Raw genomic sequence first — 12,099 nt, 5'->3', positions numbered from 1 at the left:
AATTCTCCTTGAGTTTAAGAACTATGAGGACAAGCTACTGTAACTATTTATTATGTTAATGGAGACCAAAGCGAGTACAGCGGATATCTATGTTGAGGTGTGTGGACAGACATACATATTTTGGGTAGGGCTAGTCCCCAAGCTTCTCTTTCCAGTGCTGTTGGGTCAAGGTCTCCCTGTGCTGCCAGAGCTAGTGAATAAGACAGCTTTGAGTTGCGTGGTGACCAGAGCTATGGCCAAAGGACAGAATACTGACATGTCAGAATTGCCTTATTATGGAGAGGATGTTCCAGCAGAGCCCACATACACCAGAGAGGAGAGGTGTGACAAGTCCAGGCAGACAGTTGGCAAGATCATTCAGACATGCGGGAAGAGTCTGATGTTGATCCACCTAGTGTGACTGATGCTGATGTGAGGCTTAAAGAGGATCTTACTGAGATGCAGCGTTTGACCCCATGTTGGCCCCGATGTTTAAGAAGGTGAAGGAGGTGTTTGTTTTGTCCCTGCTCTGGGTAAATAAGGATTTGTCTTGCAGAATAACCTCCTATATGGGCAGAGTGCGGAAGGCTTGTAGCTTGTGGTCCCTGGAAAATACAGGAAAGAGGTACTGGAGCTTGGTCACACCATCCCCTGGGCAGGTCACTTGGCGTATATGAAGACGTTTCAGAGAATTGGCAAGCGATTTTATTGGTCACGTATTTTTGATGATGTAAAAAGCTTTTGCAAGTCCTGTCCCCAGTGTCAGCTATCAAGAGGCAAAGGTCTTGCTCATGCCCCCTTAGTGCCTTTACTTGTGATAGATGCCCCCTTTGAGAGGATTGGGGTAGATATAGTTGGTCCCCTGGAAAGGAGCAAAGCAGGAAACAGGTTCATTTTAGTTATAAGTGATTATGCCACCTGTTACCCTGAAACCTTCCCCCTTAAGCTCATCACTGCTAAACAGGTTGCATCTTCGGTTATAGCTCTTCTTTAGGGTAGGCATTCTCTGAGAAGTCTTGACTGATCAGGGCCCTAATTTTCTGAGAAGAACTCTGAAGCAGGTGTATGATCTTTTAGGCATTAGGCGAGTCAAAACCACTTCTTCCCACCCACAGACTGAAATGCTTCACAAGTCCATCAATCAAACCCTGGTGAATATGCTCCGGAAGTTTGTGGATGACACTGGAAAGGACTGGGACCAGTGGCTTCCCCACCTGTAATTTGCATACCGGGAGGTCCTGCAGGCATCAACAGGATTCTCACTGTTCAAGCTCTTGTATGTGCATCAGGTATGGGGCCCACTGGATGTTCTGAAGAAGACCTGGGAGGGAGAATCTTCAAGCAAGACAGACATCATCTCCTACGTCCTGATGATGAGGGAGAAGATGGCAGCTACACCTGCCATGGCTCGGGAGAATCTCCAGAAAGCTGAAGATCGCAAGAAGGCGTGGTACGACCAGTCAGCCCAAACGTGCTCTTTCCAGTCTGGTGATCGGGTCCTGCTTTTGTTGCCCAGCTCAGACAACAAGCTGTTGACGAAACCGCAGGAGCCCTACATTGTGTCCTGCAAGATGGGCCAGGTGACGTTCAAGGTTCATATGCCAGACCATTGCAAGAAACACCAGGTCTTCCATGTCAACATGCTGAAGAAGTGGAGTGACAGACCGGAGCCAGAGCCACATCCACAACCAGAGGTGTTAGCAATGCTGGTCCAGGCAGTCGAGGAGAAAGAGGAGTACAGTGAGCAGTACTTGCCAGGCCGTGAGGGAAACAGTCAGCTGGACCTCAGTCACCTGCCAGGGAACCGACAGCAACAACTCTGCAGCATCCTGCAGGAGGGTCTCTTCGTACAGCGACCAGGACGGACGGGGCTGGTGCAGCACTGGATTGTGCTGAAGGACGAGCAGCCAGTGAGACAACCATCCTACAGGGTAATTGAGCCATCTTCAGCGAATGGAGCAGCCCTATCATCTTGATCCCCAAGAAGGATGGGGGCCTACGGTTTTGCCTTGACTTCCAGAAGGTCAACACCCAGGCAAAGTTTGACCCATATCTCTTGCCAAGGGTCGACGATATGGTGGAGTGTCTGGGCAAAGCCAAGTTCCTGAGTGCACTTGACCTGTGTAAAGGTTATTGGCAAGTGACACTGGCAGAGGGCAGCAAAGAGTTTATTGCCTTTAGAACACCATTTGGGCACTTTCAGTTCACAGTACCACCCATTGGCCTAAATAGGGCGCCAGTGAATTTCCAGAGGGACAGGAGGACAGTGGGCTTAGCTGCCATCAACCTTGATGACATCATCATCTACAGTGCCACCTGGAGCAGCATTTGGAACATCTGCAGCAGGTCCTCTCCTTAGTGAAGGAGGCAGGTCTCACCATTCACCCAGACAAGTGTGCCTTAGCCAAGGAGGAGACCTCATATCTTGGTTTTATCCTGGGCCAGGGTGTCTTGGGTCTCTTGCTCATGGAAAAGGAAAAGAAGCAATTGCTATGGAAAATACACAGATCACAGTGGGCTATATCGTAAGATCCTTGAGTTAATATAACAAAGGCCCTCACTCAAAACAAGAAAAGTGACATGGAGCCATGTGTTTCTGCATAGTATTGGTGCATTCCATTTGCCCTTGGAACTCGGATTCCGAGTTTTGAAGCCAGACGTGATGACATTCATGCTCCTGTTTACGAGAAATATCTTGGAGCAGCACAGAGGATCCCGAGATCGGAATCATAGCCCAGGAGAGACAAATAGGATATTTAGGGACTTCTATAAAAGACTATACTCACCTAATATAAATCCAAACGATTCTGAAATAGAAGAGTTCTTAAACAACATTGACCTACCAAAATTAAATAATGAACAAATAACGGCATTAGAGTTACCTCTCTCAATAGTGGAACTTTAAGATGCACTACAATGTATGCCTAATGGGAAAGCCCCAGGTCCAGATTGATTTCCAGCAGTATCCTACAAAACATTTTGGCCTCTGCTAGCACCACTATTCCATAGAATGGTTATAGAAATTAAAGAAACTTGCAGTATTCCTCCAAATATGAATTGTGCAGATATTAACCTGCTCCACAAACCTGATAAAGACTCTGCTCTCTCCTCTAGCTATCAACCAATGTCACTCATAACTGCAGATCTTAAAATCATCAGCAAGGCACTGGCTATTACTTTTTCAATTCTAACACCTTATATAATACATCCGGATCAAACGGTTTCATTAAAGGCAGACAGTCCACTAACAACATGAGGAGACTAATTATCATAATAGACTACTGCAACATTCAAAATAAGGAAGCCATAATCATCTAATTGGATGCAGAAAAGGCTTTCAACAGGGTAAACTGTAAATTTCTGCTGGCAACCTTACTAAAATTTTAATTTAGTGAGAACTTTCGTAACCTGAATTAAAATTTTATACAGTTCACCTAAAGCCTACGTAAAAATGAATGACCAAATCTCCCCAAGCTTCAATCTCAGAAGGGGCACTAGGCAAGGTTGTCCACTTTTTCCATCACTAACTTCACAAACTTTCTGCAATGATATTCAAATCTAGGACCTGCCATTTATCAGTCATATACGTAAACAACATTGCTGTTTTAAGAGCATTAACATCAGCTCATCGCTGACAGCCTGGTGGGAATTTCTTAAAATGAACCAAATTTCACTGGTCCCATGCAAACTGACACCAATCTAGAATAACCCTGACATCCTGTTAAATAAAAAAAAATTATAAACTTCCTTGCATGGCAAAATAAAGGAATGAAGTGCCTCGAACATATAATCCAAGAAAATCGCATGATATATAATAATATAGCAGAAACCTATGGCATTGAGAAAAACAAATACTTAGAATATCTTCAGCTTAAATCAATAATACATCATAGATGGTGCCGTAAGCAATTAGATCTGGAGCTTTCACCTAAAATAGCAAACTTCTTAATAACTCTAACTAAAAAACTACTGTCTAGGATTTATGTGCATCTTGCAGAATGGGATACAGTGATCTCACTCTCTTTCCACAAATGAGAAAGGGATTTACTCATCAACCCAGACACTAACTTCTGGAGGCAAATTTGCTTGAATACCTTTAGAATGACTCAGAACTCCAACCTGCAGCTAATACAGTACAAAATTTTAGAAAGAACGCACTACACAGGGTAAAGGATGTTCCAGATGGGTATTAGAAATACTGACATATGCGTAACCTGCATGCTTTCTGGTACTGCACACCGGTCAATGAATTCTGGCAAAGAATTTGTGAAGACTTATCGACACACCTGGGGTATCCCATCCCACCCACCCCAATACAGACATGAATAAATCTTGCATGCTTCTTACAGTACAAATTTTTTAGTGTAATGATGTTGGGAGTGGTGGGGTCTTGCCCTGCATGACCTGGGATGGGGGCTGGGGGCGGGGGGGGCTGGGTGATGGGGGTCCTCTGGTGTTCCTCTTGGCTGAGATTACGTGGTTGGTGTCTCTGGGTGCCCGGCCTGTTGGGGGCGGTGTGAGGGATGGGCGAGTCGGGGGATGGGGCCTCTGGGTTTCGACTGCACCGCTGCGTTAGGGTGTGTGGGTTTGGGGCGAGGGCTCTGTCAGCTGGGGCCATGTTCCGGCTCCCGGGCGGGTGGTCGCCCACATGCAGAGAGGGGGGTCTGACTTGTTGGGTCCTGTCGTCTGGTGGGGGTGGGGTGGCGCCTGCTGTTGGCGTTTCCGGCATTGGGCCCTCGGGCGCTGTGGGGTGCTTGGGAGGGGGCGGTTGGAGGAGCCTCTGCCTCGCTTTGGAGAGGTCTGATCGAGGTGACTGGGGAGTGGGGGTCACTCTGACTGGCCGGACCGGCTCCCCGTTTGCCGGGGGGCCTGGGCTTGTCCCATCCTTGACTGCTAGCTGAGGTTTCATCGGGCGTGGTGGGGCGGGACTCTCCTGTTCTGTGCCTCGAGGGGGAGCGCTTCCCTGCTGCCGGGTTGCCTGTGGCGCCCCTGAGCCTCCCAGTTGGTTGCTCCTGCTGGCTGTTCGTGGACTAATCGAAGACAGTCAGGGATCTGGCCCCAGTGCTGGGGGGGGGGGGCACTCCTGGCATGCCCTTATTGCTCCCCGGGCCTGACACTACATTTCACAAAACACTAGGGCTTTGAGGGGCAGTGGGGAGGTGCACCAAGGCACTGCCCCACAATTTTTACTTGCACATTAGACACCACATGACACTAGGGCTATGGAGGTGGGTTGGGGCAGGTAGGGCTCTTCCGTCTGCCAGCGGTGGGGTGCCCCTGCCACAACTGCCTACCGGTTTGTTGCACTTTAGTTATATACACAGTCCATGCTACATTAGGGCATATATTGGTATACTTGGAAGTATGTTGTAAAATTTTATCTACTGTAGGAGCATAATTCATTTTATTTACTTCCTTTATTTATTTGCAGGTGTTAAAACTTGCAGTTCTTGGTGGGAAGGATGTACCAAGCACCACCAAGAGAATATTAGCAAATCTCTTGAAACCAGAGTTGGAACAAGACTACAACTGGACAGGTACCAAAGGGAAAAAAGAATTTAAGAATAAATTGTTAAAAATAATTAGTGACATTAGCAATACATTTCTATTAATCCATCCATTTTCCAAACCACTCATCCTATTGGGTCGCGGGGGGTCCGGAGCCTATCCCGGAAACAATGGGCACGAGGCTGGGAACAACCCAGGATGGGGGGCCAGCCCATCGCAGGGCACACTCACACACCATTCACTCTCACATGCATTCCTACGGGCAATTTAGCAAGTCCAATTAGCCTCAGCATGTTTTTGGACTGTGGGGGGAAACCGGAGTACCCGGAGGAAACCCCACGACGACATGGGGAGAACATGCAAACTCCACACACATGTGACCCAGGCGGAGATTCGAAGCCGGGTCCCAGAGGTGTGAGGCAACAGTGCTAACCACTGCACCACCATGCCGCCCCATTTCTATTAATGTACATTGGATTTGTTATGGATTTTATATAATTGGTTAAAGGTCCTTGAATGATTTTGCTGTCATTTGCAATTCTCTAGAGTTCAAATTAAGGCCTACAAAATGGAAATTTTTCAAATTAAAATTTTTTTTTTAAATATTATTAAATTAATTATCTCTGTTTGGACCTGTTACGTGCCATAAGTTTTGAGGGAAATATCTACTGATTCTTCAGACCTCCTGCCCTCGTCCCGATTCGCCAGCTGCAACTTCGACCCCGCCTCTCGTTCCAAACCCTGCCTCGTCCGACGCCTCAATCATCACATCCAGTGTCTGGAAGAGAAAAGGCCACTGCTCACAAACCACAGGAGCTCTGCTCATTGATTTACTTGTATTGGTTTGCTGTTTTGGTTTGCTTGCTCGTGTATGACTTTTTTGGTTTTGGTCTCTGATTTCACTTCACCTTTGACTTCTGACTTCACCTTTTTTCGATACTTTTGCTCTGGTTTGTTGTTTCCTTGGTTTGACCCTTTACCTGTGTTTTCTGACTATCCATTTGCTTTCGCCCTTCTGTACTGTTGCCAGATTCTATGTTTCATGTGAGTTCATGTCTTGGTGTGTAAGGAGTGACTGTCAGTTTGTTTTTGCGCGACGTGGTGTGTTATTGTTAATTTGGGTAGGGAGTTAGGCATTAGTATTGTTGTTTTGTTTGTATTTCATTTTCTCAATTAGGATTAGCTTAGTTTGGCATTCGTGTGGTAGTGGTGTTTTGTTTATTATTTTGGCTGTGGTCACTCCGTGTCTGGGCTGTGGAGATTGAGGCTGACAAGGAGGTGGCATTATGCAGGATGAGCATGGGTGAACAAAAATTGTGCCCCTTCCATGTAAGGTACACTCACCGAGTATGACCCCTCAAGCCAGCCTGCCTGCCCGCCCGTGACCAGGCTGGTGCCCTAGATGCTCCTCGATCTAGCCTTCATTCTCCCTCAGGTTCACCAGTCTCCCAGGAAATTGAAGGTGGAAATTTGGGCTTCGACATATCGCCACATCGGTCTCATTCCTGAGTTTCAGGAAAATGAGGTGGATGCTTACTTCCCTATCTACAACCTGTGGCCTGTACTACGAAGCGGGTTTAACCAAATCAGACTTAACCCCAAGGTAATTTGTGAACGCGAGGTTGACAAAATCAAGTTGAATTAATTGGGACTAATCAATACTACGACGCCAGTTAATAAGTTGATTTGTTCAATCAGTGGTAACTTAATTGGTGCTTGTGCACGTTCACATAAATGGAGCACGATCGGCAGTGCAAGGCACTGTTTGAGTCATGGCTCGAGTTCCATACTTTACGGAGGCAGAGTGCGTGATAATCATCCAAGGTTACGAGGAGTTCAAATCAACGATACAAGGGAAGTCTAACACCTCTGCAGCCGACAAAAGCAGGCAGGCTTGTTGGCAACGAATTGCCGACCGCGTAAATGCGTAAGTATTTCTATGATCAATAATTCTTGGTCTAAAATATCTCACGATCGCTGATTAGACTACAAGCGTTGTCTGAAAAGAACTGAAATACTGTTAATAAATACAGAGGCTCACAAATGCGACACAATTCAGAAGTAAGCCAACTATTTGCTGTTAAGTAATGTAACGCTCTCTAAAGATCCATTAGGGGCCATACTTTTAGTATGTATGCACATTTTACTGATTTTTTTAGACCCCCCCCGTACGCACACATACGCTGGGTAGTTGACCCTCGCATACGTACGCATGGGCGATCGTCAGTCGACTTATGCACTGCTTTTTGGAGCTACAAACATTCCTGTTAACTTTAGGGATAACAAAAGAATAATATCATGAGATTTACTGAAATAAAATCACTTTCAAATAAAACGAAATGGGTCGCCATTTCCATAATGTTACAGTGCCTTTTAAACCAGATATTTCGGAGGTCCGTGGTGCATTGCAAACCTGTTTTTTTTTTTAGATCGTTTATGAGATATTGTTTAAACAGACCAATCGTCCTAAAAAACTCATGTCGCACTCAGAAGCTGTGGCCGTGTAAAAGTTTGCACTTCTCACCTTAAAGTCTTAAACTCAGCCGCATTGTCATTTGTTACGCTGCATTCAGGGGCAATGGGGCACGGCTGTAAGAGAGTGGTAATTTATAACAGAATAAAAATAACGTCAAACTTTCTATTCAACTTGGATTTATTCGAATATGTATGTCTGGCGAACAGTTGTTACAGACATTAATAATAATGGTTAGTATCGCATGCTTATAATTCTGCCTGCGTGTTGATTCGATGTTGATGGACTATCCGCGGGCCAGCCGGCTGATGATCGAGAGATGAACTAAAGACATTTTGAGTTATATGCACGTATGGAATGCAATCCAGCAGGTCAGGTATCGTGAACAAAACACTTAATTTTTAAATTTATCAAGTTGATTCACCCCCTCCCCCCCCCAGCATACGCACACGTACGCAAAATTTGGTCAAATTTTTTGACCCCCCCCCGTGTATGGCCCCTTATTGTGATGTTACTCAGAATTTAAACCTAATGGTAACTTAACTGATATGATTCTAGATGCAGTAATATTGCACAGCGTACTTGGCAGCAAGGCAGAGTGAAATATAAAAACATCATGACAAGTGGTAGGGGTGTGTATTTATACTCATTATGAAAGATTTGTGTGTAGCCTCCAGATAATAGTGTGTTTCTATGTGTCACAGCTAATAAGAAAAAGCTGTCTATAAAGGAAACGGGTGAAGGGCCACCTCCAGAAGCCTTAAGTCGTGCTGAAGAGTTGGCAGTAGTCAACAACGTATGATGGCCCATCATGGAGGGGGTTGATGGTAGTGTCCGGTCAGACCCTGGTGCCTCAGATATGTGCACCCTTTATGTACAGGGTAATATTGCAATACCATTGCACAAATTATCATGCTGTACAATCATGAAATTCAAATGCATGTGTTATGTCCAGCAGAGGGGTGTAATATGCAAGTGGTCCAGCCACCTGCAGAGCCCAGCACCTCCTGTGATCCTCAGGGACAGGTAAGTGCAGAAATGACTAGGTGTGCACAATGATGATGCATCTTTACCTATATTCCTTTATTGTTCAGGAGGACTTGGGTGAGGACACTGTCGGCATTGGCTGACACACACATCCAGGTAGATGCATTGCATCACACATGTGATTCCCCCAGGATAATACAGTATAGCATAGCATTTAGACCTCTGCACAGATTCTGTGATTCTACGATTCTACTGTCCTTAAGTTGTAATTCGCATTCTCCCTTAGGAGTTGCAGCAACCCCCTTCCCCTCCTGTGGCTTCCTCCACTCGGACCTCCCACACGGAAAGTGCACTCTTGCTTTGTCTTTTACTCTTCGGGTTCATAAGCTGCATGCGCACTGCTTCACCGTTTCATGCGTTTTTTCCCCCCTGTGTAGGCTAGAACAGACAATGTGCATTCCCTTTACAAACGCATGCTTGAGTTGGACTGCAGGAGGAAAGAACTGCAAATAAAGAAACTGAAGCTTGAAATTCAAGAGCTCGAGCATGAAAAGAGGGTATTGCTATACATTCATCAGTATTACATATATATATGTACCATGATTAATTTATCACTTGTACTTTGTAGGAGAGGGAGAGTGGCAACCACTAAAACAATCAGACTTGAATGTGGTCATGGTCTGAGTTTTATTTTAATGAGTGAAACACTGGTTTGTGATTGCATCTCTCACTGCACGTCCTGTGGGGTGGTCGAGGGTCACAGGGTCAACAATGTCTGGAGGCATGGGCAGCGGAGTAAGGGTCTTTTCTTTCCTAATGGTTGCAATTTTATGTAGCACCACACATGCTGACACCACCTGACAGGCCCTCTCTGGCCGTACTCGTAGGCCTTTGAGGCAAGTAAAACGTGCCTTTAGAATGCAAAATGTCATTTCTATCCTGACCCTTGTTAGGCTGTGGGTAGCATTGAATTGTATTTAGGGCCTTGTTAGAGGGTCAAGATAAGGAGTTACCAAGTGCTTCAGCATGGGTATCCCCGGTCCCCCAGCAACGTGCCATTAAAATGCCCTTTGAAGAAATTGAGAGCAACTGTCACACGCAAGTTTGTGCAACAAAATCTGTAGAATACTGATTGCCTTACATTCTTCAAATCTGAGAGAGAATGGACCTGAAAATGCGAGAGTCATGTACTGAGCCTGGCCACTGTGCGTCCAGGCTTGTGACCATTAACTGGTGATCACATGTCATCTAAGGATTCAAATCCAAAGCTTGTTCATATGACACATAATAGAAGATGAGCCAGACTTTAGAATGGCAGAATATGTTTCACAATCAAATGTACAACACGATTAAACATAGGCATATGTGGTATGCATCGGTATGCATCCTTAATCTGTTCCATATCCTTGGACTTATACCTAACAGGATGTATTCTGAGGTAGCACTGTACTATCAAAATAGTGCATCAGTCATGACAAATATACGTTACAGAAGAAGCTAACAAATTCCAACTCACCTTATGTGAGGAGAAGGTGAACCTTGTAGTCACTAGCCCATATATCAGATCTAAAAGCATATTATGAGAAAAATACCTGTACATTGATGCTGTGAATAGATTTGCGATTCACATACATACACAGTGTCCTCCCAGGGGTGCACTGATTGGGATGTTTGTGCAATCGATGATACCTATGACCCTTGGGAATCCTATGAGAAATTGTGTCAGCAGAAGCAATTTCCCTATGACAATAGAATAATTTCATACTGCGATTTACCTGCGATTGCATGAAACCCTTCTTTATTCCGCAGAGCACTTAAATGACCTGGGAAAACCACAAATGCATCCAACAGTTTAGATAGAGCAAGTACCACTTTGCGAACCGCACGGCAAACAGTATTCTTACTCAGATGTTCAGCATCACCGATGGAATACATAAACTGGCCACTGGCAAAATATCGCAGTGCGAGGCATACTGTATGCTCGATCATGAGGGCATTGCTGTAGCGAGTGGAATTAGAGTCCTCTGGACCGAGCAACTGGCAAAGGTAACGAATTGCATCAGATCTGTACCTTTCATGGAGAATATCGTCTGGGTATGCCAGCGGATTCTGGCGATCTCTAAAAACCCTCGCCCTGTGGAGAGAGCCCCTCACAATTCACGCGCCAATGTCGTACGGATCATCCAGGTACACCAGCATTGTCTTCGGAGAAATTGTAGTGGGAGGGGCGGTTCTCATATAGGGCTGGCTTACGCAGAAACGTTGATTTAACCAAGAACAAAAACTGCTCGGAGCAGTTTTTAGACTTAGCGTAAATTGCCATAGCAACATGTCTCGACTAAAACCTACCCAGCTTTCGTAGTACGTGTTAATCGTGAAGTTACACCACATGTCATCAAATTACTCACAAAGTTACCCCGATAAGCCAGTTACCCCGCGTCATTGTACAGGCCACTGGTCTTCGTCCTGTGACATCCTCTCCTTTGCCCGCTTCTTCTTCACCACCAGTAGAGAAGAGGTAATGCTTCTACCGGCACGAAGTCGGTCATATTATTTCTGTTTGCCCAGCTCTTAAACGCAAAGATGCCCGTGTTGCTTCCAAAATGGTACAACTTGCTGCTCGTGTTACAAAGCTTCCTCGTCAACCCTGTCTGTCGAACCTACCTTTCAACCGTTTGTTTTCACCGGTTCTGTTTCGCTTGGTAAGGACGAAGAGCAACACCCTGTAACTATCTAGTGAGATACAGGTGCTGCCCAATCATTCCTCATGGATGCTGTTATCCCACTTCATGACTTGTCATACTGTGGTCTGGACATGTTGCTTAAAGGCATTGATATGTGTGTGACCTGACTTTTCGGCATATGTGAAGGAAAACAGCAGTGCTTGTAATCGCTACTAAACCTTTACTGGTAAAGAGCTGCCGAGAGTCCTTAACCAAACCAGCTCTTCAACAAGCTGAAAGGTGAAGAAAAGCGATGTTTTCAGCTGCTCCCATCCACCGCCGTTTGTCTTCCACAGCAGCAAAGTTGCAGTAAAGCTGTACAAGTTAAAGTAGAAGCTGTTTGTATGCAGATAAACTGTTAGCTTAGTTAATTGACACAATATTTAAATTTAAATATTTAAAGGGGAGCATGGGGTGTACTGAACTACA

At 45.4% G+C, this 12,099-nt stretch overlaps 1 pseudogene; it reads right to left on the bottom strand.

The window, feature by feature from the left end:
- Window positions 1–9,639: 9,639 nt before the first annotated feature.
- Window positions 9,640–11,146, bottom strand: LOC125723212 (putative nuclease HARBI1; annotated as a pseudogene).
- Between the last annotated feature and the right edge of the window lie 953 nt (window positions 11,147–12,099).

The sequence above is a fragment of the Brienomyrus brachyistius genome, unplaced genomic scaffold (genome assembly GCF_023856365.1).
Source record: "Brienomyrus brachyistius isolate T26 unplaced genomic scaffold, BBRACH_0.4 scaffold46, whole genome shotgun sequence".
Lineage (NCBI taxonomy): Eukaryota > Metazoa > Chordata > Actinopteri > Osteoglossiformes > Mormyridae > Brienomyrus > Brienomyrus brachyistius.
This window is presented reverse-complemented; position numbering and strand designations above follow the sequence as displayed.